This window comes from Alligator mississippiensis, chromosome 10 (assembly GCF_030867095.1).
Source record: "Alligator mississippiensis isolate rAllMis1 chromosome 10, rAllMis1, whole genome shotgun sequence".
Classification (NCBI taxonomy): Eukaryota; Metazoa; Chordata; order Crocodylia; family Alligatoridae; genus Alligator; species Alligator mississippiensis.
Genome location: NC_081833.1, coordinates 53,751,203 through 53,778,992, shown reverse-complemented (window position 1 = coordinate 53,778,992; position 27,790 = coordinate 53,751,203).

Below are 27,790 nucleotides of genomic sequence, written 5' to 3'. Positions count from 1 at the left end.
AAGCCTCCTTTTAAAGAATCCTAAGGTTGGAGCCAGCACCACTTCCCTTGGAAGCTGGTTCCAGATCCTGGCCACCTTGACTGTGGAGTAGTGCCTCCTGATGTCTAGCCTGAACCTACTCTCAATCAACTTGTGGCTATTATTCCTTGTTACTCCAGGAGGCGCTCAGGGGAACAGGGTCTCACCCATTCCCCTCTGGTCCCCCCTGGTAAGTTTATAGACAGCCACTAGATCCCCTCTCAGCCTTGTCTTGTGAAGGCTAAACAGGTTCAGGTCCCATAGCCTCTCCTCATAGGGCCTGCCCTGCTGCCCCTGATCATGTGAGTGGCCCTCCTCTGGACCCTCTTGATGCTGGCCACATCCCTCCTAAAGTGTGGCACCCAGAACTAGACACAGTACTCCAACTGCAGCCTGACCAATGCCGCATAGAGGGGAAGGATCACCTCCTTGGACCTGCTTGTGATGCATCTGTGGATGCATGACAAGATGCGGTTAGCTTTGCTGACCGCATCCTCACATTGGTGGCCCATGTTCATTTTAGAATCAATAATGACTCCAAGATCTCTTTCTGCCACTGTGCTTTAGAGAAGGGAGTTCCCCAGCCTATAGGTATGCTGCTGGTTCTTTCTGCCCAAGTGCAGTACCCTGCACTTGTCAGTATTGAATCCCATCCTATTCACATTTGCTCACCCCTGTAAACTGTCCAGATCCAGTTGTATCCCGTCCCTCCCTTCTAGCATGCCTACCTCGCCCCAAATCTTGGTGTTGTCAGTGAATTTGAAAAGGGCGCTTTTCACCCCCTCGTCCAAGTCGCTAATAAAGAAATTGAACAGTACGGGCCTGAGGACCGAGCCCTGGGGAACTCCAATGCCCACCTCCCTCCAGGTCGAATATGACCCATCCACCACCACTCTCTGGGTGTGGCCCCCTAGACAATTTGTGACCCATTTGACTGTGTAGGCATCAATGCCACAGTCACCTAGCTTTTTAATGAGAATGGGGTGGGAGACAGTGTCAAAGGCCTTCCTGAAGTCCAGAAAGACTACATCCACCACAACACCTGCGTCCAATGATTTTGTGACCTGACTGTAGAAGGCTATCAGGTGGTCTGACAGGATGTGCCCTTTATGAACCCATGCTAGTTGCCCTTGAGCATCCTTCCCCCTGCCGGTCCCTCACAGATGTGCTCCTGCATAATTTTCTCAAAGAGCTTCCCCAGGACCAAAGTAAGACTAATAGGCCTATAGTTGCCTAGGTCCTCCCTCCTCCATTTTTTGAAAATGGGGACTACATTGGCCTTCTTCCAGTCTTCTGGCACCTGGCCAGAGCACCATGAGTGCTTGTAAAGCCATGCTAGGGGCCGCACAATGACCTCTGCCAATTCCCTCAGCACCCTAGGGTGGAGAGTGTCTGGACCTGCCAATTTGAACATGTTCAGCCCCCAAAGAAGTTCCCTAACTCAGTCCTTCCTGACCCTGGGCCTGGTAGAGTCACTCCTGAGTCCGTTCTAAAATCCTGGTGGGGGAAATGTCCCGGACCCTGCTCAGAAAAATGGAGGAAAATAATTTGTTAAAAAGGTCTGCTTTTTCATCTGGTGCAACCACCAGATTACCAAGCGTATCCTGCAGGGGCCCTATGTTGCCTGGTGCCTTATTTTTACTCCCTATGTATTTAAAAGAAGAACTTTTTGTTGTCCTTGATCCTTGTTGCTAGCCCTAGCTCCGTCTCCACCTTGGCCTTCCTAACAGCCTCCCTACAGACTCGCGTTATGGATGTATAATTCTCTTTGGTGATAGCCCCCCCCCTTCCACTGGATGTATGCCTCCTTTTTGGCTTTCAGACTCTCCTGAGTGCCTTTGGTGAGCCAAGGGGACTTTTGAGCATTCCTGCCTCTTTTGACTTGCATTGGGACTGTCACCCCTTGGGCTTGGATTCTCTAAATTAACTGTTCTCTGAGTGTCCTAGTAGATGTCATAAAAAATAGCATCCGTGGACTGGATGCAATCATGCATAAATAAGGGTTGTATGGTTTGAACCATGCCCTTGTGGTTTGGTTACAGTGGTGTAGGGTATACCTACATGAGATGCTTTACTAATTAGCTCTGCAGTAAAGTGTCACCATTTATACATGTGGTGCTGTTAGGCTGAAATAAATGAATTAACTCTGATGTAGAATAGTACTTCCCAACAAAAGTACTATCCTCCAACAGTTATTTACTCCACTTCAATGCGCATGTAGACTGTGACCAGGGCTGGCTGGGGCATGAGGATGTTATAATGTGGGGCTGCCTGCTGGCTAGCCCTGTACTGTAGCACACTTCTGCCCCAGCCAGCCCCTCTGCAGCACGTTGAGCCAGGGGGAGCAGCTCTGAATTGGCAGGCTGATACCCTCAGGCCTCCAGGCAGCTGGGGCTCTGTTGACTGAGCTCAACATGCTGCAGTTCCAGGTGCATGTGTAAACACTGCATCCAGGAGCAATAAAGTCTGGTACAAACAGTGCCAGAATTAATTGCGTCACATTAATAACACATATAGATGTACCCGTAGAAACTTAGATCACTGTATCTTTCTAAGCAAATTATTAAATTGCTTCAAGGCAAATATTGCAGCATCAGGAAGATTGCAAATGCTTGAACTGGGCTTTTCACCAGGCTGTTGGTATTTGGTTAGGATACCAGAAGGTACCATACTTTTGAGTATGATCCTCTTTCCATTGAACTATATAACTATGTAATGTATATCATCTATGTAATTTTGGAATTATGTAAGTCCAAAAAAAAAGATCTGTACTATGTCTGAAAAGTTCAGGGAAAACTGTGCCCCCCTATCTTATCTATTTTTATGTATATATTTTATGGCCAAGATTTTTTTTTAAAGGCAGATTAAAGGCAGACCTGGCTGTTAGGTCTATACTTAAAAATTTTCAAATGTACCTACCTAATTGAATTCGGGTGCTTAAGTCCCACTTCTGAAAGTATCTTAGGTCCAAATCCAGAAAAGCCTGAAGTAGTACTTGTAGGGGATTTCTGTGCTTTAGTCCAAAATTATACTTCCCTGCTCAGCTGCCATCTAATCTTAAAGTTCGGGGTTGCCTTAGTTTTTAACTAATGTCAATCTTCCCCAAGCATTTAAAGTTCTACTTCTGATCAGTCTTAATATGGGTGAACAACTTAGCGTGTAATTCATGCCTAAAACCCATCCAGACTCATAAACTAGGCATACTTCTGTCAATCTCACTAGAGAGGCTCCATCAGGAGCTTCTGGCTACTGGTTAGGTCTGCATTAAATGCATAGGTAGTTTTTACATCATTTTAAAATGCAGCCAAGGGAGGAGAAGGTAGAGATGACCAGCCCTGTCTTATAGGCATGAAAGGTGCGTTCCCTCAGTGGCTGGGGGGGCATGGCTGTCGGTGGTGACAGTCCAGCGGTGGTGAGCGGGGAGCTTCCACAGACACCATTGGCACTGTCGGCAGTGGGGGGTGGGGGTGGTGGCGAGTGCTGACCATGGGTCGGTGACCACCCGCAGGTACCGCTGGCAGTGTTGGCGATGCGTTCTTGCAGGGGGTGCACTGCCACACACAAGGGATGCACATGCACCCACGTGCACCTCCTACACGTCGCTTCTGCTTATAGATTAGTTCGGCAGTTAGAGCACTTCCACAGGACAGGGGAGACTCATTATATTTGTTTTGCCTGTGGGGATTTAAATCCGTATCTTCCACCTCCTACCTCCTAATCACCAGACTCTAGGCTCTGCAAGGGGAGCACTCTCAAGCACATTGTTGAACCTGTTTTTCCTTGTACAATGAATTTAAATATGCCTTGAGCCACGGAGAGAGAGAAAAATTATTACACTAGTGGTTAGGGAATTCACTTGGGAGTGGAGAAAACTAGGTTCCTGTTCCTTGTCCAATGACTGTTTTGTTTAATGTAAAATACATTAGTCATCGGGAAAATATATATGAACCAGCCCTGAAATCTATGAATCTATGAACATTCCCAGCCCTCTCTGTAGCTTACACTCTGGTTGAGTGCCCCAACCACAGATACACTGGAAAAAGGAGGCACCAACCTATTTCCCATCCCATATCCTGAAAGAAAGGGCTTAGGTGCCTAACCTCCAGACACAGTTCCATTCTGAGAGTCCTGAGTGGAGGGAGATGATCCAGGTAGCAATAAATAGGTCATCCAACCACAGAAAAGGGCAGGACTTTACTCCCCCGCCTCATCATTTTCTATTGCCTGGCCTAGATAGCTACCTGTTCAACATGCTTCCATTCTGAGACAGCTGATCTTCACCGTGCACTGTATAGGATGATGAGGCACCTGTTTCAGGCCCACATTTTGTTATGGGGGCCAGCCATATAAAAGGCAATGCCTTGTGGAGCAAGCATATTAGTTCTCAGCCATAGGTATTGACATTCAAGACTCAGGCTCTAAAGCCACTTTTGAAAATGGGATTTGTGCTTCTAAGTCACAGTAGTGATTTAATCTTAGTCCTTTTGATAAGTTGTCTGATTTTTTAAAAAATGAGCGAAGTATCCTGCTGCTTCTAGTTTGCACTGAGAACAACATGGCTGTGGTCTCTGCAGACATGGGAAGTTGTAAGAAATCTATAGGTGCATACCCTGGAAACAAAGGTAACAGCTTCACAGCTACCTACAGTGCACAACAGTTAAGATTTGAGTTCATTTTATATTGTTTCTCAGCTTGGTTTATCCTTTTGACTTTCCCCAATCTGCAGAAGTGGCTCTAGAGACCCTACAAATTCCCTTCTCTTTTATTGGTTGGAGTTAGATTTTTAGTGGTAATAAAAGTGTTAAGTGTTTCCCTACCCTCCTTCTCCAATTATCACATCCCCCTCTGGTCCTCCTTTACCTTCTTCCCTGGTCAGTGATTTTTCTCTTGGATTATTGCATCCACCTTTTTTCATTGTCTTTAACACTCTACTATTTGTTTCAAACAAGAGAGAAAATCTGATATTTTAAAATCTAATAATAGAACAGCAGACACAGATATTTCACTGCACTTTTTAATGCCTGGGATGTAAAGTATATGTGTAAGTATATCAGTAAAATGGGGTTTGATGGTATCAGCTACAAGAGAACAGTGTTATGAACATCTGTGTAGTGAGATATTTGTTTGGGATCCTTGCTCAGAAAAGGCCCAGGGCTGGAACGTGGTATTATATGCTGGGGTTGTGGTTAACCGATAATGCTGTGTGGTGACATCTGTATATGCAAAGGGGGCAGATGGGTCTGTTTCTTCGTACACTTAAAGGACCTGAACTCCTCAAATTAAATCTTTTTTTTGAAAGCTAGGAGGATATGTAAGAGTTCAGTCAGATCCAAATTGATGACTGAAGCTAAACTCCTATTTCCTCCATATTAAACACTAAATTGAACAGAGTAAAGCTTGACTTTACTCCTCTCTAATCCAAAGCATTTGAAGAGTGACCAGTGGAACCTCTGTCTCAATCTTCTTTGCCACTGTCATGCTTCTTAGTAAATGGTACTGTTTAAAGAGTCTTGGACCTGAGAGATTTTTGTACATAGTTCTCTTTTTCCTGCATGACATTACCGAAGTCCCTTTGATTTGTCTTTCAGCCTCAAAAACTTGAAATTGGTATGTAGGAAATTTTGTTGTGGAGACAGCCCCTTGGGATGAATTTTCAAATCAAGCTTGATGGGCTCCATTCAAATAGAAGAAAAGATTCACAGTAAATGTGCATTCTGGGATTTTCTTCCAGTTCTTTTGCAGCCAGAGTCAGGCAAATTGTCTTGCGTCTTGAGGCACATTGGAGGGTTTTAGGTGAATGTGCAAATTGGTGTGCAAAATCAAGCCTGAGAGTGGTGCCCTCCTTTCTCCAGTATTGAGGACTGATCCTTTGTACAAAAGCTTGAATCACTGGGGATCAGAATAACCACTGATTTGATAATCTGCCCTCATTTTTTAAAGTAATGCTACAAAGCAGATGCTTGGTACCTCCATTTTCATCTGTGTGTGTGTTTCACCAACTGTTCCTATTTTCCATGGATTTTCATGACTTCTAATAAGGCAGCTAACTGCTTTATTTTAACAAATGAAGTGGCAAAAGGTGAATACCAAGTATCTCTGCATAGGAGCCTGTGAATAACTTACTGCTGGCATCAGTGGAAGAGGAATTGGTTAGCAGCACCACCTTTGCTGTTCAAGATGCAGAGGACAATAATTAAAATGTATTTAATAGAACCCACCCTCATTTTGGAGCTGCCCTCAGTTTAAAGCCTCAGGGAAAACAAAGTAATTAAGTTTAGAGGCAGCATTGAAATGAAGATGTCTAGTAACTGGCTAAAAACCAGGTGTGATTTGGATAGCACTAAAGTAACTTGAAAGACTCCCCCCGTACTTTAGAATAAGGATTTCTGAAAGCACTTGCATCACTTAATGCAGTGTGCCCAGTTAATTCCATTGAGCATTGGACTCAGACATGCCTATATGCACACAGAGTTCACTATGATAAGCCTCCTGCTCTTTGTGCAACAGAATTATTGTAAGGCACAGGAAACAGCACGGAGTTGTTCCACATGGGGTATGAGGTGGGAAGGATAGCCTCCAGAGTGGCGTATACACTCAGATGTGTGAGGCAGGCATACAGGGAAACAGAGTGGAATATATAGGCATAAGGATTCCAGGATGAATTTGTTCTATGTATTATGTATTATGTCAAACAAGCACATTTTATGTTTATTTTTAATGTACAACATTCTGGAGCATGTACATTCATAATGTACAACCACTAGGAGTTGGTCCAACTGATTAACTCAATGAGAAAATAGAATTTTGGGGGTCTTGAATATCCAAAGAGTATAGATCTGATCTGCTCTTAACGTCATGTGCGAAATAGACCCTCTTCTGATAAACTGGATGGGATTCAATTGTATTCTTCTGCTCACAGGCTGCATCTACATGAGACACTTTACTGTGTATTAGACTAATCTAATGCACAGTAAAATATCACCATCTACACACGCACAGCAATTACTGCACAGTAGATTAGTCTAATGCACTATTTTAATACCTGTAGGTACAGGTACTAGAAATCCGTGCATTAAACTAATGTGCTGAAGGGTACTTGTAGACATCCCTTTCCTCCTAGGCAGCAGGGAGTCACAGGGGGAAGGGGAGAGAAGTTCCAGGTTGGCGAGATGCTGCCTGCCAACCACCATGAAGATCAGGACCCGCAAGCAGGTGTCTTTCTGTTGGTGTAGGCACACCAACCTCACACAACAAAGTTCTCTGCTGTTGGCAAGGCTGCAGATACAAGACAGGTGTTGTTAGCATTACTCTGGCTATGGGGAATGTATTTTTTAATAATTCTAGATAGCAGAGATATGCTGGTCAAATTTGTAATGTAGACCAAGTCTTAGATCCCATGCAGCATTAATATTGATTCTCCCACTGTTAGGTTATGCATGCAACAATGTAGTCTTTGATAGGGCCACATCTTTATAAAAAATAAAGATGAAACTGATGACACAAATCCTTAACAGAACATTCTATGTTGTGAAAAGTCTATGAGTTTTATCTCTGTCACTTGATGAATGAAAGGCTCTTGAATTCTTTTTTTTCCCCATAAAGAGAAATAAAACCCAGTTTTATGGTAACGGTCTTTTCAATAAAATGTTTCCATAGCCCAAGGATATGTTTATGCTTTTGATAAGTGCAAAATCACAGGCACATTTTCTTACATATTATTAACTAAGTCATTGTTTTGTAGAGTGCTTTGGGATACTCCTGGCATGAAAAACACTATATACAACCCAGTTCAATTCTCTTTTCATCCTTGAAATGGTGCTATTCACTTTTTTTAAATACTCTTCATTGCCAAATTTCTTGGGCATCATTCTATAGTTTAAGCATCTGACAGCCATACTGTGTACTTAAAACTAAGGAAGGAGAAAATTGTAGGTGACTGAACTGGTACAGTAAGAAAATGACCAGACGTATCACAGCATGAGCTGTTGACTGAAGTAAGTAGTAGTTGTTGTGTACATTTGGTGATCTTCCCACCCTGGGGGTGTACAAAACTCCCAGGGTGGGGAGATGGTAACTCTGCTCTGCAGCTGCTGGGACCTAACTGGGTCCTTGCACCAGAAGTAACACTGAAGGGACCCAGCCTCTGCAGCTGTGGGACTCTGGGTCCTGGCAGCTGTGGGATACTGCCAGGACCCAGAGTCTGCAGCTGCTGCAGCTGAAAGTCCCCAGTACCTGTGGGACTTTGGCCTCAGCTGAGCAAGGTGCACTTCTGTGGCTGAGAACCTATAGCTGATGAGGCTCCCAGAGCAGGGGAGACCCTACTACACATACAAATTAAAGCTTGATAGCAACCAGCTATAAAGTTAGTACACATTTCAAAATCTAACTTTACAGATGGTTAGATTTTTTTATTGTGTGATAAATACTTTGCAGGATTAGCTGATCTCAAGGTAATGGTGCAGTTAGCCAGTCAATTCTGTGATACCTGTAATGTGTAGAGGGGGGTTTAGGAGAAGCAGCCAATCCATTTGGGTAAACTTGAGGAAATTCATTCTCTCCCCAAACAATTATAAGGAATCACTATACAAGAATGATTTCCTGCTAGTTGTCATAAGTAGGAATGATTGTCTTTTCACTCACATCTGTAAATCAGCAGAAACTCCCCTGAAGTCAAAGGGGTTACAACAGCATAATGGAAGCAATACAAAAGCAGACTCCATCCAAGTGTTTTGTTTAACTGCTGAAAGGGTTGTAGGCATATGCCTAGCTCATGGTCCTTGTGTTGAGGAGCTATAAATAAATACATATCTGTGGTATTTTCAACAAACATTCAGGATTTAATTGGTATGGTGAAGATTTGCCTATTTGGAGAACAAAGTTCACGCTTCTCTGAAGAGATTTTTCATTTAACACACAACAACTTTCTGAGCACTCTGCTTTTACCTGTCATCTGTTTTATGCTCTCCTGGTACAGTGTGGTTGCTAGTTAAATACACTGCAACAATGTTCAGCATGTTCCACCTTTGTTGTCCTTAGAAAGGAGTCACTGAATCACAGCTTATAACTAGCACCTACATTGTAAGAGATGGCAAGACTGAACTTCATTTCCTTGATTTCAGGTGGAACATTGTTATGAATGCATTTTGAGGCTCTTAGTGCCATACTTACCAAACCAAGTGAATTTCCATTCTCTGATTGTATAATGCATATTGTAGGGCGTGACTTTTTTTTACATAGGTGTCTTTAAAAGGAGTGAATGAGAGAAGCAAAGGAGTTCTTTGGGCATTTGACCAGTGTGCATTTCCTGTTCATAGTTTGAAATCAATATTGGAGACGTAATTTTCATTAGCCATGAAAATATCTTGCACTGACTTCAGGAGGGGGTGGGAGACTAGGTCTAAATGGGTGCATCCAGATGAGCATGTACATAGTATTTAGCACTGCAGACCCATCTGCAGCTGCTGTGGCTGAAAGTCCCACATGACACACATGTAGGTATTCCAAATTAGAAGTGCAGGGGTTTTTTCAGGCACTGGGAGATCCCTTTGTCAAATAAACCCGCAGCAGAAAGAAGGTGGGTGGCACATGTGATGGTGGTGTGCATCGCCCGAAACTGGAGCCTGGCCAGCCTGAGCCACACTCTGGCTGCTGGCCAGGCTCCCTGTTGCAGGTTTGCCACTGCTGGAGCCCCAGGAGGCCCCCAGGATGTCAGGTAAGGTGCTGGAACTAACCCAGGTGCTAGCCCCAGCCTCCCATACTTCACCACTAAAGCAGTCATGCATTGGCATTCCCTTGGGACAAGTAGCAGCGGCGCACGTTGTGCTACTACCGTTTGTCCCTGAGAAAACTTATGTGCCTGCACATCTGGATCTGGCCAATAAAGGCAAATTTTGATCCAATATCTTTGACTCTTTTAAGAGAGTGACTTGGTGTAGGAGAAGAGAATTTTATCTATACTTTATTCTAATATAAATGTTCTAACTTTGTGTTGTTCCAAGCATCTGTCATGATGATGCCATAATTTTCAGTACTGTGTGAGGTCGAATAAACATACAGCACAGCGCCATTCCAAACATTTGAGAGTCAGAAGAACAATATGGAAACACAGTTGGCCTTATGAGGTTGTTTGGAATGAAATGTGGTTGAATCCTGCCCTGGTTTAGATGCTTTTAAAAAGAGCTCTTCCCTATCGGCACAGTACTCTCCCATGCCTGGTGTGATCTCACAACCTTGTCACTGGTGTGGTTTGCTGCTCCAACTCCCCCCAACAAACAAATAAACAAACAAAAACAAAAGACAGCTGCTACTTTTTCCTTATGAAAATGTATGGAAGTCACTGCCATGCAACAATATGTCTTAATGAGATTGAGTAAGGAGCACAGTGAGTGTCAGGCACTATACCCATTGACTCATAGCACACATTTGCTTCCAAGGGCAGGGGATCTGTAATGTGTGAAACAGCAGAATGTTTCTATGAAGAAGGGGCTTGAGAGAAAGTGATGTTCTTTGTTTCTATTACATGTATGTAGAATGAGAAATCATAGATTTCTGCATCAGAGGATACAATGAATAAACAAGATATGCGCCTACTTGTGTTACTGCAGCTTACTATAGTTTTAAGGGTAAATTTTCTATTTGTCTATTTATATGTTCACATTAGTTAACTTTAACTGTAGGTTGAAAGCTTATTACTGAAGAGCCTCAGGAATCTAGTGATTTATAGCAAAGAAAATCACATAATTTAATTCAGCCTGCATGTAGATCAGAAAATCTCTGTAATCCAGTCACACCTAGACCTTGAAAAATCTCATGTTCTGTTGCAACAAAGAAGCTTCCTTGATGCTGCCCTTAATTCCTTAGAATTATAACCTTCATTAAAAAAAAAAAAGGTGTGTGTTTTGGGGGGATGGGTTGGGCTGGAAATAGCAGTGTCTTTTGATTGAATAGGAAATCTTAAAATGTATGAATATGTATATGTATGAAATAAAATATATGTAGTATGCATTCATATACCTCATGGTGGAGATTCTATTTCTCTTAAAAATCTTGATCATTGTTCTGAATTGGATTGAACTTTTCAAAGCTGACAGAATGGCGGGACAGTGTAATGGTAAGTACGCAGTGTTTTGTCTAACAATGTATGAGCCAACATTTCTTTGGAATGCTGCCAGCATTCTGATTCGGGGAAATTTTAAACTCAACTGCAGCCAAGGAGTTGAAATATTTGATGCCTGAAAAGTACTTCTAATCAGATTTGGAACTGGAGGACCATGTATTAGTTTCGGCTGGTTTTACCAACAGGAATTTTGTAAAGAATCTAACTTGGTTATATGTAACAGCTGCCATCATAGCCAGAGCTGGTAACTTATCCAGGAATCTTCACAGATAAAGGCTTGTACTAAAAAGTCATGATTTTAAACAAGGAACTGGAATATAACCTTATGGGCACAGATAGGAACATGTTGCACTTACTCACCAGTCAGCTACCCAAGCCCAAATTGAACTTATGAAGTTCACATGAAAAACTCCTTATTCCCTTCCTCTTCTTTTTCTCTTCATTCCTTTCTCTGCCAATAGATTCCTTTCTCTGGAATAGATTATGGCAAAATAGTGGTGCTGAATCCTCAAACAGAAGTTACCCCTTCCCTTCCTTTATTTATTTTGACCTGGCTTTTCCATTTGTCCTCTCCTTGTCTTTGAGAGTTCACATATTATTTTGTGAAACCACTTGGGATTCATGGGAATTGCTTCCAGTAATTATTGTAGGGCCTTGATCTCCTTCTGGCCAATGCCCTGCTCATTGGCGATGACGGGTGAGACCTAGGTTGTCACTTGGGTATCTTGGTAGATGTTATTTCTCATATATTCATAGAAGTTAGGGGCTGGAAGGGACATCATGAGATCATCAGGTCCAGACCCATGCTTTAAGCAGGAAAGACTGCTGAGATCAGATGACCCCAGCAAGGTGTGCATCCAGTCATTTTTTGAAGTTCTCCTGGGAGGGTGATTGTTCCACCTCTGGGGGGAGTCTGTTTCAGACTCTGGACACATGACCCATAATGAAGTTTTTCCTTATGTCTAATCTGATGTGATCTTCTATCAGTTTATGACCATTATTCCTAGTCTTCCCCCTGGTGAACATATGTTCTCCTAGCCCCTGATGTTCACCTCTTATATACTTAAAGGCTACCCCCAAGTCTCCCCTGAGTTTTCTCTTTTCCAGGCTGAACAGTTCCATGTCCTTCAGCCTCTTCTTGTATGGTTTGGTCTCCAGACCTCTAATCATTTGCCTGGCCCTCCATTGGACTCTTTCAAGCTTCTCTATATCCCTCTTGAAGTGCAGCACCAAGAACTGAACACAGTACTCCAGCTGCAGCCTCACCAATGCTGAGTAGAGTGGGAGGATGACATCCTTAGTCTTGCTTGTGTTACATCGGTTGATGCATGCCAGTGTTGTTCACTTTGCCAGCTATAGCATTGCATTGGTGGCTCATGTTTATTTTGTGGTTGATTATGACCTCCAGGTCTCTTTCTGTTGTGGTGCTGGCTAGTGTAGCACCACCAAACTTGTAAGTATGTTGTGGATTATTTCTCCCCAGATGAAGCACTTTACATTTTTTGATGTTAAACATCATCAGGTTTAGATCTTCCCACTTTACAAGCTTGTCCAGGTCAGCCTGTATCCTCAGCCTGTCTTCCAGCGTGACTCCCCCATAACTTGGTGTCATCCGTGAACTTTGCCAGTACACTTTCCACACCTGTATCCAAATTGTTGATGAAAATGTTGAAAAGCACTGGTCCGAGTACTGAGCCTTGAGGGTCACCATTGGTCACCTTTTGCTATGTTGACTTAGTTCTGTCTATTAACACTCTCTGGGTCTGACCTCAGAGTCAATTTCCCAGCCACCAGACCATTAAGTTGTTGAAGCCGCAATTTCTCAATTTAACCATTAGGAAATTGTGGGCGACCAAGTCAATTGCCTTTTTGAAATCCAAGTATATGACATCGACCTCATCTTCCTTATCCATGTGGCAAGTTACCTGATCATAGAAAGAGATGAGGATAGTTAGGCATGACCTGCCCACAACAAAGACATGTTGGCTGTCTTGTAGAATACTGCCTTCTGTTAGTCTATCCATAATAGATTACTTGATAAATTTTTCCAGCATTTTTCCAGGGATTGAGGTCAGATTGATTGGCCTGTGATTCCCTGGGTCTTCCTTCCTTTCTTGAAGATAGGCACACCATTGGCCCTCTTCCAGGCTTCTGGGACCTCACCCAAACACCATGAGCTCTCAAATAGCTTTGCCATTGGTTGTGTGATGTCATCAGCCAGTTTTTTCAGCACTTTTGAGTGTAGTTCATCCAGTCCTGCTGACTTGTAGATATCCAGCCTCTCTAGGTATTCCCTCACAAGAGCTTCGCTGATTATAGGTAGGTACTCTCACCTTGTCCATCCTGCTTCCTATCAGGCAAGTCAATATCTTAGGTCTGGTGGAATACCAATGCAAAGTATTCATTTAGGAGTTCAGTTTTCTCCTGAGTGTTGGTTATCAGCTGTCCCATTGTGTTCAACAGGGGTCCTATGTTTTCCTTATTTTTTTCCTGCTTCCTACATATCTAAAGAAGGACTTTTTATTGTCTTTGATTTCTGTTGTCAGTTTGTATTCAGTTTCTGTCTTTGCTTTCTAATCCACTCCCTACAGGTGCAGGCCATTCCTGTCTACTCCTACTTGGGGGTAATTCCCAGCTTCCATATCTTATAAGCTTATCTTTTTATGTTTTCAGAAGGTCCATGACTTCCCTATTGAGCCAGGGGGTGTCTCCCAACCCTTTTGCTACCTTTCTTATAAAAAAGAATAGAGCTCCTTTGTGCTCCAAGGATTGTATCCTTGAGGAATGACGACTCTTTTTGGACTCCCTTCCCTATCAGACCATGGCCCTGCAGGGCTTCATCCACTAATCTCCTAAGCTTGTAGAAATCAGCTTTCCTAAAATCAAGGACTTCTACCCTACTAACTGATTTCCCTGCCTAACGATTGATGGTAAAAGTGATCGTCTCATGGTCGCTGTCACCTAGATTATTCTTGATCCTCAGATTACACACTAGATCGTCCCTTTCGGCCAAAACCAAATCCAGGAGTGCCTTTCCCTGGTTGGTCTGTACACTTCTTGAGTCAAATAGAGCTCCTCAGTGCAGGTGAGGAAGCTACGTGACCACTCAGATCCCGCTGAGTGCTCTTCCCATGAGATGTCTGCATAATTGAAGTCACCCTTGATGATCATGTTCCATGAGCATGCAGCCTCTGCCATTTCTCTGAAGAATTCCAGATCAAGCTCCTCCACTTAGTTTGGAGGTCAGTAATATGCTCCATCAAGTCCCCTTCACCATGCCCTCCCTGTATCTTAACCCAGAGGGTCTCAAGTCACCCTTCTTTTGCACCTATCTTGGCCTTTCTCACCTGCCATGACTTGATCTTGTTTAACTGGAAACCAGTTCCCTTGCAGGTAACCCTCTAGGTCCACAGCCCTGGCCTCTTTGTGGGGCTCCAACCACCCCTACACCCTATCCTTACCACTTCCTGTGCATTATCTGGTGTTAACATTTCAACAGATGGAGATGGTGTTTGTCCAGGTTCTTTCCTCTCACCTACTACCTCGCTCCTACTGTGGATCAGAACCACTGTTACCACACTCCTTAATCAGGATTCAACAGTACTTGATAATAACCTGCACTGGGCTCAGCCCTCCAGCATAAAGCCCCTCACAGTCACCAGTGGCCCCTTTGGGGCTAAGTGAACTTAGACAGTCCTTCACTAGAAAAAGTCCCAATTCCAAAGAATGGAAAACTCAACAAAAAGTGTAACTGAAATGCTAGCTGCTGCCTACCTCTTGATAGTCCCTTTGGGCAATTACTCCTTGGTTGAGACTTTTATAGCTAGGCCCTTTATAACATAAGTCCTAGTTGCTTGGAGATCAGCCAGCCCTCTGGCCTCCACTGCTCTGAGCCATGTTGTCAGGGCACCTCCAGGCAAGCTACCTCCTTTTCCTTATCACCAGGCCTTCTCTCTTAGGGCTTCACTGCCCTAAGGCAAAGTCCCTTCATGACCCTCATTCATTGTTACAGGGACAAAGGTCCCACTAAGGCTGGGGTCCCTAAGGCCAGGTCTCTCCCCATGCTACCATCTTCCCCAGCTATGTCTGACCTGAATACTGTTGCTTTGCAGGTGTCCTCACCAGCACCCTCTGTTCATTGCAGCATCTGGCACAAGCTGCTTCTGTAGTGTGACACTCCTCTGACCACTGTGCAGCACAGCCGGGTCAGCTATGACATCCTCAATTGCCTGCCTTTATGGATAGTCTCTCTGGCATCTTCTCTCTGCTGACATCCTAGACTCTCCCTGGTGGCCCCTCTTTGGAGCCAGTACTCTTGCAGACCTGCCACATTCCAATCCAGAGGGAGATGCTACTCCGGAAGTACCATGCTGGACCTGGCATTCTGTCCATGTTTGCGACCTTGACTGAGGTGAGTAACAGAGGTGGGTTACCTCTCAGGCTTTCTCTTCCCCAGATACACTCCTTTCCCTCTTCAAATGAATGCTAAGGCATTTTCAGGATCTAATTATTACGTAAAAGACAAGGTATTGTAATGCCAATCACAGTTGTTCTTCTAGTTTGGTTTCTGTGATGTGTGATGAATGTCTTGCATTTGAACGCTTGTCTAACACTATCCCAGCTACAGAGTTGATCTAATAAAAGATATCACCCTAAAAAATCCTTGCCTTTTTGGTAGTTAAAACAATGTTTTTTTTTGGTTGGATGAATCAGGGCAACATATGCACAAATAAAAATATTTAAATGTGAAAACTGCAATACATAGTGGTTATAGGTATGTGAAGCATCTAGCATAGGTTTATAGGAATGATTAGTAGGAGGTGGCTAATGGTGAAATTGGTAACCTCTAAAATCAATTTAAAAAATTAAAAATAAAGTAATTAAACTAAAATAATTGTGCATGTGATTCTCCTATGTAACACTATATTTCAATAACTGTTACCCTGTCTTCCCTCATTCCTCTAAACCTTCCTTTTTTGTTGTTGCTGAATTTTGTCTTAACTTAGATTCTAAATTTCTTGAAAAAAGACCAGTTTTACTGTATTTTCTAATAGTAGCCAGTACAGTGGGAGCAAAAAATATGACAGGTTTGTGAATGTAACAGTAACCCTAATAATAATATATTGAAATGAGTCACTAGCTATATTTCAGAGAAGACAGTTGCCATATACAGACATTCAGTTTCTTCAGGAAGAGGTACTACTCCAAGAGAAAAATACCTGGGAACAACCAGGGTTAAAGAACAAACATCTGTACACGTTCTTTTCTGAAAGAAGCCGAAGCACAGTCTCTAGCTTCCTGGGGTACCTTGCTTTCCCCCATCCAGGAGACAGTATGTTGCTCACTGGTCTCTGCTGCTCCAGCAAAGCAGGGAACAGAACATGTTCCTTTCACAATCCCCACACTGTGCTACAAAGATACAGACAGTCTGGGTCAGCCACTTGGGGCTGCCCTGTGCACCACTGCCATCTGCTGCCAGGCAGACTGAAAGAGTCTGCAGAGCATGCTGAAATATGTGTACAAGGGTCCCTTGGTTGTATAGCATTAGCACTGCAAACTTTCTGCTTTTCAAAGGCTCAGCAGTTCAGAGTTCAGGCATCTCCGGATAAATTTTTCTACCAGGAGAACAAACCTGGGAGAATTCTCTCAGATTATTTGAACACGGGTAGGCAAAGCAAAAGGGAAATCCCACTCAAGTGAGGGGGGCGGGAGAGCAGAGAAAGAGAAGGAAAATTCCAGTTCAACTGAAATTAGTACAGTTGCAAAATCCCCATTTTTTATCTCATGCATTTTACTTTCAAAGAGTCAAAATGTTTGCCTTAAATTAAACTGGGAATATCAAAATATCTAAAAATGCTCTGGTCCATCTTTCTATTGACGGGGGTATTATAAAGTGTTCTCTAATTTTTTGTAACATTCAAAAGCAGAGATTAGTGTTTAGGTGAGGCTAAGTGCAGAAGGAATAGGGTGTTTCAGTTTGAGGCTATGATCGCTTTCTAAACTGCGATGCCATCAGTGAGAAATCTCTAAAGCATAATGTTAGTTATCTAGAGCAAGTTCAATAAGAGCTACTAAGGCTTTCTTTACTGAGAATATTGGTTTGGCTTAGAACACACAGCACATTTACAGTTGTTACTAGGGTGTCTTCACTGCACCAGGATGAATGCATTTATTAGGTCTGGGATATAGAGGGATATTCAACACAGACCTGAAAATGTGCCAGTGAACCAGCAATATATTTAAGCTAGTCTGAATACAAGAGGAACAAGTTTCTGAAAGGAGTTGTACAATGTATTTAGCAAGGAAATGCTCCTAAACACTCATTAAACAAATTAGATTATTTGGGATGAAGGCCTGGTCTATCAGCAAGGTTCAAAATATGGGAGGGCTCGAGGGGGGGGGAGTGAGCCCCCCCATAAGAGACAAGAGACCTCCATAAGAGATGAGATCCCCCCCGCTATAAGAGACAAGAGCCCCCGGCCCACCCTGAGCCTCTAAAAGCAGCTCAGATGGCGGTGGCTCCTTCCGGCTTCCAGCTGCCATCTCCGCAGACCTCCCCAAAAGTCAGAGTGTAATTCAAACCCTGTTAGGAAGAAACACTAAGGGATGGATTCTCTTTTCACTTGCACTAGTTTTATACTGGATCTGTTTCATTGACTTCAGTGGACTTGGATCTCAGTTACATTAGTGTAAGAACAGGGAGGGCATAGAAACAGAATCTTGGGTGCTTTTTTCCTTGCAAGGGTTGGGGGAGGAGTAATCCTTATTTCTCCCTTTTTTGGTCTAAAATGCATAATATACACAAAAGATTTGATTATTTGTTTATGCTTTAAAAATGAAAATACTGAACTGTGAAAGGAAAAGAAGCAAAATATGAAATCCAAACTGAGATATTGCCATGATTCTCCCTTCCACACATAAAGAAGAGGTGTGGGTGGGCTGGATACAAGATATTCACCAAATAAACCCTTTAAATTTAAATGATTGTGTGTGTCCTACTTTCAGATATTCATCTTTGAATCTCATTTTACAGTGTTGCTTTGTTTTTTAATCTTGCCTGATTTAATTAAACTCTCCATTGGCTGGAAGCCTAGCAAACGATAAGAGCTTTTAAATTTTTCTCAAGTAAGTTTTATTGCCAGGTTGGTTTCCTCCAAGTTTACTTAGATCTTTCAATAAATAAGTGGTAGCCTCAGAGTAATCAAAAGAAAGCATCTGAAATCTCTATTGCAGCTGGAAACAACTGGGGAAAGGTGTGTGCAGGTTACACATGGGAGATGCTAGAAGAGCATAAAATTCTCTGTAAAGTATTGATTGGGATGTAAAACAGATGCTGTTTCTGGTAGCTTATAAAAAAACTCACCATCTACCCTGCTTTTCAAAGAAAGCTCTGCCAGTATTACTTGTGTCCCACAGATAGAGGGATATTGATAATCTTACAATAACAGTGATGCTCCCCTTCATACAGCAGGGCCTGTCTGGCTTTTTCATTGTGCACACCAGTTTTCAGAAGAAAATCTTCTCCAAGATCCACAGTGCTACAAACTCACTATTTGACTCTCAATAGTTCTACAGATCCTTGGGAAGGGCTCTATACATTATTTGTGGTCTGTGGAATAGAACTATTGCTGCAAGTGTCTTTATGCCTTGGGCATGCTCTAAAGTATTAAATGAGCTGCTGCATAAGGGATTCTCAATCAAGGTGTAAGGGTAGCTAACAAATGATTTCTCAATAACAGAGCTTTTACTCATGAAAAGTTTAAGAATATCCACAGGGAAAATCTTTGCTTCTGTACCTTTGTATTTAGACTATAGTAGCTAGAAGTTAATTAGCCTTGCTAGCCTTTTTCTTTTGGCTCATTAGTAAGAAAACTGGATATAAAGAAAGCTGGAGTCATTTTAAGAGGAAAACCCTCAACGTTTTGTACATAACAGCCCCTTTGGAGGATATTATTTCCATAATGACTGTAAGATGCTCTGCGTTCTGACAGGATATAGTCCTGCAGTCTCTGGACTCATTTAGGCACTGTCTAAGGCATTAATGATTTTAGGCCTAGTTGCTTTGCAATAGCCAGATGAAACCACATGCCATATTGTTTAATTATGCAGTGATCAGCAGCCTTTACATTTTAATTAGAGAGTGGCGGTAATGAAGGTGTCCCCCTTCTACAAGTGGCTTAGTGGGTTGAAAGGTCTTCTTTGCTAATTGGTTGTTTGGAAACTCAGTAGTGACATAGCAATGCAGGTAGACTTGCCTTTACCTCATTTCTAATGTGTTCTCTGGTCTTTTTTGATTTGGCTAATTAGCACTAATAATTTAAAAACCTACATGGCATTCTGAAGCTCCCACTGTTTACTATGCATATAGCTGTTTCATTAATAGATTTAAAATACCGCTATTATGTGGTGTCATAATATTGGTGCTTACTCACGATAATCTTTAGTTTTTGCCAGATAGCAGGGCTGGCTTGTCACACATTTCATTCACTTAATTTTCAAGCAAAAGAGATCCTACATACAAAGAGTCGAAAGCACTGCATCTTAATAACCATTTGCAGTATTCTTTATAGTGCTTTGGCATTGAAAACTGCATGATTTATTTTGTGTTTAAGGTTTTTAATGATTAATTCATGAATATATCCACTAGAATGCCAAGGTCTCCAAAATAATGAAAACCTATCCTTTTATTGTTGTTTGGTTTTTTTTTTCCCATTTCAAATCAAAGCTATGTGTCTTGTTTAAAAAAAGTCTGTTTCTTCCACTGGCATCTTGATAGCATTTTGACAAGTAAAAGAATTAATTTACATTTATCAAATCAAGGAGATGAGGAAGATAGAAGTCCTTCTTATATAAGTTCCTATGAGCATGTACATTTCCCAGCCTTCACTGCCAAGTCCCCACTGTATGTAGAGTCCAGACTTCCCCCATGCTATTGGTTTTACTTTAATAGCAACACAAAATACCATAGATCAGTGCAAGCTTGGCTGTTCTTTAGGATTCTAACTCAAGGCTTCTGTACCAGCACCTTCTCTTTCTCCCCTCAGTGTTGCATGTATCCAGGGAAAGTTAAAAAGTCACCTGCTTTCATGAGTGGGTATATAACAGGCTGGACTATTTCAGAAGAATGCTACCAGTGCCAAATTGTTAGGGCTGTCTAGAATTCTGATTAGTATCAATTTTTAAATAAAGATTTCATCTGGCATGTCTTAAAACCACCATTACAGCCCTACCAGGACCACCTAGAGGTCTATCTGGCTTCAGAATTTGTACAGAATTCTTAATAGACTTTGGATCCAGATGTATATTAGAGCTGTGCAAAGATTCAGTAGCCAATTTGATTCAGAGGAGATTCGGCTTGATTTGGTGGCCGAATTTGTGAATCTGAATTGAATTCAGAGATCCATTAAAAGGTCCAAATCATATCAGAAGCCTCTGAATCGATTCAGAGATTTGAAAGCCTTGCAGCAAACAGAAACTGAGAAGAGAGAGAGGGATGGGGTGATCTTCTATATATGGAAAAGGCTGAGACAGGGGGGAAAAGACTGCTCTGATATGGACATCTGTAGCTGGCCAGTGACTGTGATCTTTTTCTGAGTTCCCTTCCAATCATAATGCTTTGGGGGAGGGACATAGAAACAACATATAAAGCTGTCTTTGAGGTGATCTGTGCCTTTTGTGAGCTGTGTCTGTTTTGGAGCAGCAGCACCTGAAAGGCTCTGGCTTGTTAGCTAGTCTCTTGATAGCTAGTCTCTCTTCTTGTAAGTTGTATCCAATCCTTTCCTACTTACCCTTGCCTACAATCCCTATTGTTATCCCTATCCATTCCTTTCAACTTAATCTTCCCCCAAAACCCTCTTATTTGTTCTTGTTAGTCCATTTTGATTCTTTCCCCCCACAAAAAGAAATCTGTGTTTTCCCTGATAGTGTGTCATCACTGTGCAGAAAAGCACAACATATATTACACACACACACACACATTTTGCGGCACAGCAAACATTATGAAGCATGTTGGAAAGGCAGGTGCCAGGTCTTCTGGCAGGGAAGGAAGAGGGGGCAGAGGGAGAGCTTGTAAGTTCCCCCCACCCCAAACATAGATGCACCCTCTTTCCTGGCAGTTATGAGTCTTCTGCTGCTAGTGGGAGCAAGAAGGTGGTAGCAGTGCCTGCATCACCACCACTAACACCACTAACCAGCAGAAGCATGACATTCTCCACCTCAATTTCAGTTCTCAGCATGAGCCTTCCAGGGCCAGAGGAGGAGCTGGATCTGAAAGCGGAGAAGCTGAGGGTCATAGCAAAGGATATTCTGGGGAAGGAGGGTGTGGCAGGGCAACAAGTCTGCCCTGTCACAGAACTCTGGGGGAACGAAGAGAAACAGAGAACTTACCTTGGCAATGAGCCCGAGGAGAGAAAGGGGTTGGGACACCCAGATGGAGTAGAGAGGGACCTGGATGAAAACAAAAACAAAGAGCTGCATGTGCGGAGGGAGCGAGGGGAGAATGCCAACTGTGAGAGATGAAGGAGACAGCTGGAAGAATTTAAAGGGGAGTGGAACCCGAAATTAGTTCCTGAAAGAAGAAGAAAGAAACCCAGAAGAAATATGGAGAGACTATAAGAGAGAGATGGCAGACAGCAGAAAGAAGGGAATGGAAGAAGAGTCTCAGAGAGAGACTTACCTGGGCAGCTGAAGTGAGGTGACGACTGAGACCCCCAAGTTGGTGAATCTAATACCTGGGGACATCTGGTACCTTCCCAGGGACCTAAAAGAGAAAGAAACAAGAGTGGATGAGGATTAACAAAGGAAAGAGAACCCCACATTTTTATATCAGTAGAAAATACAAGGTGGCACAGGATTGCCATTTGCTTGGTACCTGTGCAGATGAGAATGGGGCAAGCAACCAAGAAAGTGAGAGTTCCCAAAGAGAGAGGGAACTAAATCTATCTAAGATGTTAGTTGTTTAAAAGAAACATAATAACTGTGCAGAAAAGTTATTGTGCTGAACCACAGATGAGATATATTTTTGGTCTCTCAGGACTGTGTTTATTTCCCTATCTTATTCCATCAAAGTTGTGGCAGATAATAAATAGAGGAAATTAACCAGTTCATATTAAAATGAGAGACTGTGATTTATTTTGCGGGTGTAGTTCAACTCTCACAGAGAGGGAATCTGAATTTGTGCTCCATACCTCTCAAAGTTCCCCTAGAGGCAGGTCTCCTTCTCTAGAAGACACTTTGAAGGAGGTTGTGGGGGCAGATGGCTCAGCTTCTCTTCCTGTTGTGCCTCTGTCTGGTGAGGAGGGGGATAAGGCAGGATACCCCCCCCCCCAACCCAGAAGCAGGTGGGTAGTATAGTGTGGGGTCATTTTGAGGTGGCAGATGATCCCAGGCATACTATCTGCCAGCACTGCCAAAGGCAGATCAGCCAGGGCAAGGAGGTGAAACACTTTACCACCGTGACAATGCTGCTGTATCTCAAGAGGCAGCACCTCCTTGCCCTTGTTCCTTCTCAGCCTGGCCCCTGTGGAAGTGTGCCCAAAAAGAAGTCCCTCTCTTTCTCCAAAGCCCACATCCACAAGAAGCAGAGGTAGGCCACCCTGGACCAATGGGGGAAAGGCGGAGACAAAGGGGGACGCATTACGAAGGTGAGAGAGGTCACCCAGAGCATTGGGGAGAAGCTTGCTCTAGATGGCCAGCCCTTCTCCTTTGTTGAGTGTCCAGGGTTCAGACGGCTCATGGTGCTCGTGGCCCCATTGTACCAAGTGCCTGGATGCACCACCTTTAGGAGGATGGTGGTGCCTTCCCTTTATGAAGCATAGGGAAGCTTAAAAGTAGGAGGGTTTAAGTGGAGGAGGCGGAGGGAGAGGAACAGAGGGGACAAGTGGATGTTACCTGTTGATACAGTTCTAACAACCTGTGTAAGAAGCACTTGTATAAGACATGGAGTGTAAGAAGGCTTGTAATGTTCTAAGGCAGTGGTTCTCAACCTTGTTAGACTCAAGGCACTCCTCAGAAAATGCCAGCTTAGTTTTCACTCAATTTTTGACTACAGAAAAAAATAGAGCAATTCTTCTGTTGCAAATAACCCAACAAGACCACAGCAGATCAGAATGCTTCAAAAACTGTGGAGTCCTATTTGAATTGTAATTTTGCTCACTCTATAGGGCTGGGGGGACCCTGCCTTCCCAGGATGCAGCAGGCCTGTGCCATTGAAAATATGTCCGAACACCACCGTCCGGTTCTCACAGATGGAGTGCTCTCGTCTGCCATGTCTTGATGTTATCACACACATTTATGTGAGCTTGAGGTAGTGGACCAATGATAATTCCAAGAGTTGTAAGTCAGTCTTCTTATGGGGCTCCACCACCCCTTAACTCCACCCTTATCACATCAATGTATTTTAGCATAAATTCCTGGCTCTTGTGCCTCCCTTCACCTTCTTCTGTCAAATGAAGGATACTGCGCCTAAGGGAGTGAAGGCAAGGGCACAGACCCAATTTTAACCAGAGTCCCCGGTGTCCTGGTTCTATGTCAGTTCTCTGAGAGCAGGGCAGTGGTTGCTGAGTTCATCAGTTCTCTTGTGCCAGTGTTTTGGCACACAATTTCCAACTGGGACTGAGGAGCTAACCAGTTTGTATATAAACACTAACAACAAAAAAGTAGAACAGTCCTTAGCTCTCCGCCACTCTTGAGTCTAACACGGGGTCAACTATATTATTTCTGGAAGTCTTCATCATGATTCTGGCTCCTTCTTGGGCTACTCACACCGGCTGATGTCTCAAGTAAAGTCCCCAGTACAGCCAAAAGGGGTAGCTTACCCCAGATGGGCACAAACAAACATTAAAGGAGAAAACAAACAAAACTCAGTTTCATCTCTCTATCACCAGACTCACCCGTCTGTAGTGAGGCTGTTCACTGCACCCTTCATGATTGGTCAAATTGTGGGTAACTCAGGGTTCAAATATCCCCAGGCTTGTCTAACGAGCCTTCTTGTCTCTGTCAAGACGGGGCTCAGCATTAGTTGGTTGCCCTTTGGGCACCATCTGCTTGCAGGCTTATTGGGTCTTGCCTGTTGAAGGACTTTCACTTCCAGCTTCTGTCCACTCCTGAAGTGGGTTTACATCTTGGTCCAGTGCTGTCCTCCCTGCACTGCCTCTTTCCAGAGCTAGAAACAGCCATGCTAGAGCCCCTCCCTCCAACCCAGAGGGAGAGAGTGCTTTGAAAACAGGCGTGGCATGACTTATCAGCTCCAAGACTGAGTAGGGATGGGATCACTCCACTGCCATTCACAGTGCTTCCCTTTGATGTCCCACAGCCCCTTCATGGAAATCTCTGGGTTTATCTTGTGAATCATGTTTGCACACCTAACAGTCATAACAGTTTGGCACTCCACAGCATCCTTGAAATGATTTGGGCTACCTGTTGTGGTATCCTGGTTTAGAATCATTGTTCTGAGGCCTAACTTAGGCTTTCAGCTTCTTGTGGGGTGCTACACAAAGAGCCTTCTAGAAGAGATTTATGGGTACTTTTACATGTGCTCAGAGGTTGGGGGGGGGCTCTGAGAGCCACTCTAATTAAAGGACCATAGCATCTCATGTATCATCATCCCCATGCTTCAAAATGGTGGTGGGGGGTGCTTGAACTAAAGCTTGTTCAATGAGCTTTAGTTCAAGCATCTCTGCCACCATTTTGAAGCATAAGGATGCTGATGCATGAGATATAGGAGGCTGCTAGAGTGTGGTAATTGATTAATTGAGTCTGCTCCAATGCGCTCTAATTACAGTGCATCAGAGCAGCCTCTGTGCTTGTGTACAGACACCCAATGGTACCATCATACGATGCTGTAGTCATATTGGCATGCTGTGCGTTGAGGCATTCTCTTCAGGATGGTAAAGAATGAACCAGCTATAATGTAAGGAGAATTTAGAGGTAAACTCTGTTTTAACTAAAATTAAACCATAAAAGACCTATTTGCCTTTAAAAATTGCCCTTATGGCTAGATATTAAGGTAGCACATGACTGTGATAGACCACATCTTATGGGAAACCCAGTATAGCCAAAAAGATAGCAGATTGCTCGTTCAGTCATTTTGCTAGGCAATATTCTTTTTGGTGGCAACAGGAATTGTAGCAGCTTCTTTAAGGAGTAAGAATTGTGAGTTCTTTTGATTTGTTTTATGAACACTTGTGTTATGGGTAGAGCTGTACAGATTTCAAACTTCACTGGGGTCAAATGTCTCTTGACTAAGCCTTAGCTTTCAGCCAAATGAGTTTTGCTGTGTACATAGAAAATGAACTCTGTCATTTTAAACAACAGAGCTGTATGGGTAAAGAGCTGAAGTGGTTTTAGCAAGGTGCTGTATGTGTGAGTTGATCAACATACTGTGAGGCTGAATATGTTGCTTGTTTTTGAACTAGTATGTCAGTGTCATTTCAAACAATACAAGCTTCTGCTTTCAGTGATTGGCCTTGAATTTCTAACGTTTCCATATCCATTAGAAATACATCTGTCAGGGTCACTACCTGTAAGACTTGATCCTTCATGATTCTGGGCATTCTTGACATCATTCAGCAAAGTACTTAAGCATATGCTCAGTTTTTACCTGGAGTGTAGCCCATTGGCTTTATTAGCCATAGTGGGGCAAGTCGTGCTTCAGGAAAACCAGTTGGGCTACTTGCAGATTTCAGGTTTAAGGATATTCTAAAAATGCTTTGCTGAATGAGGGCCAGACCATGCAACAGGTCTGAATGCTGGGGAATGATTATGAGAGGCGGATTGTAGCCATAAATTTGTTCTTTTTGGTGTACCATTTTGAGATGTGAATTTCTGGGAGGGCAGGTAAGGAGCGAATAATTTTATTATTCAGGTTTCTGATTATCATTAACAATGCCCTTTGAAAATACTTTTTCCAAGGACAGAAGAATCCATTATGGTTTTATAAATCTTCAGACCTGCCATTCCCCAAATAGATATTCATATTCTGTATCATTTTCTCTTGCTGAATCTATTTCCATTAATCACATCTAAACAGTTATGTTGATTTTTCTTTCCCAGGTGAGACAATGATCATCAAGAGACTTTAAAAACTGCTTTGAAACCGGTGCCTCTTAGGAGATTTGGTGAAGTTGTAGATAGGGCTTTTGAGTGGGATCTGTCTTATCACAAGGATATAGGATATAAAAGAAATGGAGATTTAGGCCACAGTTCAGCAAAACACTTTTCAGCATGTTGACTTCAATGGGTCTTAAGTGCTTTGCTGAATCAGGGCTGGAGGGTGAAGTTAAGAGAGAGCTACTTTGAAGTTGTATGCTATGGATGCCCAGGAGCAGGAACATCTTCATTTCTTGGCCCTTTTACCCTTCCAACAAGTTGGTTCTATTTTAAAAACTTTCCTTTATCATCAAAGAAAGTTATTTTAATAAAGATTGAACTCTTGATTTTTAAGGACTTTCTTTCTTTCCTCCATGATCTGATAGCAACTTTGTCCTGCATTAAGGAGAACTAGACCCAGGATTATATGAAAGGAGAAGTTCATTAAGAATGGAAAAGAAAGGAAATGAAAATAAAATCCCATAGTGAATTCCAGAACTCAGTGAAATCAGTGGCAGTTGACCTCACTGTGCACTGAATTTCTGTATTCTTTCGCATGAAGCATAACTATCCTGGTATATTGCTCTGAAAGGTTGTTTTGGTCATCTGATTCCCAATAGGAGGCAATACTCTCCATAGGAGGCAGACTCCAATGAATCTCCAGTGATCTGTGTGGTTGCCTGGCCTCTTACGTTCTTTTGAAAATCCTGGTCCTGTGTCAGGAGATACAATTCTGTGGAGCTTTTGTTATGTATTATGCTAGTTAGAAATTAATGGTTCTGGTAAATAGCAGGAGGAGTAATCACTAGAGCTTAGGAAGAAAAGGTTTATGTTGATATTTCAACATTTGCTATGAATCTAAATCAGCACAAGAAGTTTATATCAACATTTTTCACAAAACTCAAAACCCTACCCCCTTTCCTTCTACCCCTCAAAATTAATTTTGAAATGGCAAAACATTTTTGTTTTGCCTTTTTATCATTTGAGCAATATATGACGTATTTTATTTCAGTTTTATATGCATTTGCATAGGATAGTGAGTTGCCTCAGGGGAGTCAGTTTGGGTTGCTTCATGTGCTCATTCTGTGGCAGAATCCCTGGTTAAACTACATTTCTCATAATGCATCAGCAGTCATTCCCAGGATGGAACAGGCCCGTGAAGGAAACTAACTAACTAACTAACTAACTAACTAACTGAGGGGACATCAGACATTTGGCCTACCAGTCTAGTGAGACAATGGGCCATCATAAGAAAAGCTGTTAGACTAACTAAAAATAAAACACTTTGGATTAGTGAACCAATCCAATCTGTTTCAGGGTGAACTAACATAATAAATGGAATATTTTCTTTTTGCTCCATCCAACCTGAAATGCCACTGAGGTTAAAAGTCATTTGGACTTACCCAGAGCATATCAAAATACATTTATCTGAATAGGTGTACTCTGAGGTATAATAATGCAAATAGATATGGCCACTCTATTTTGCCAAAATGCTTCTTTTATATCTATAAACTGATTTAGCAGTCTATCCTCATTCAGCAAAACACTTAAGGATGTTTAACTTGAGCA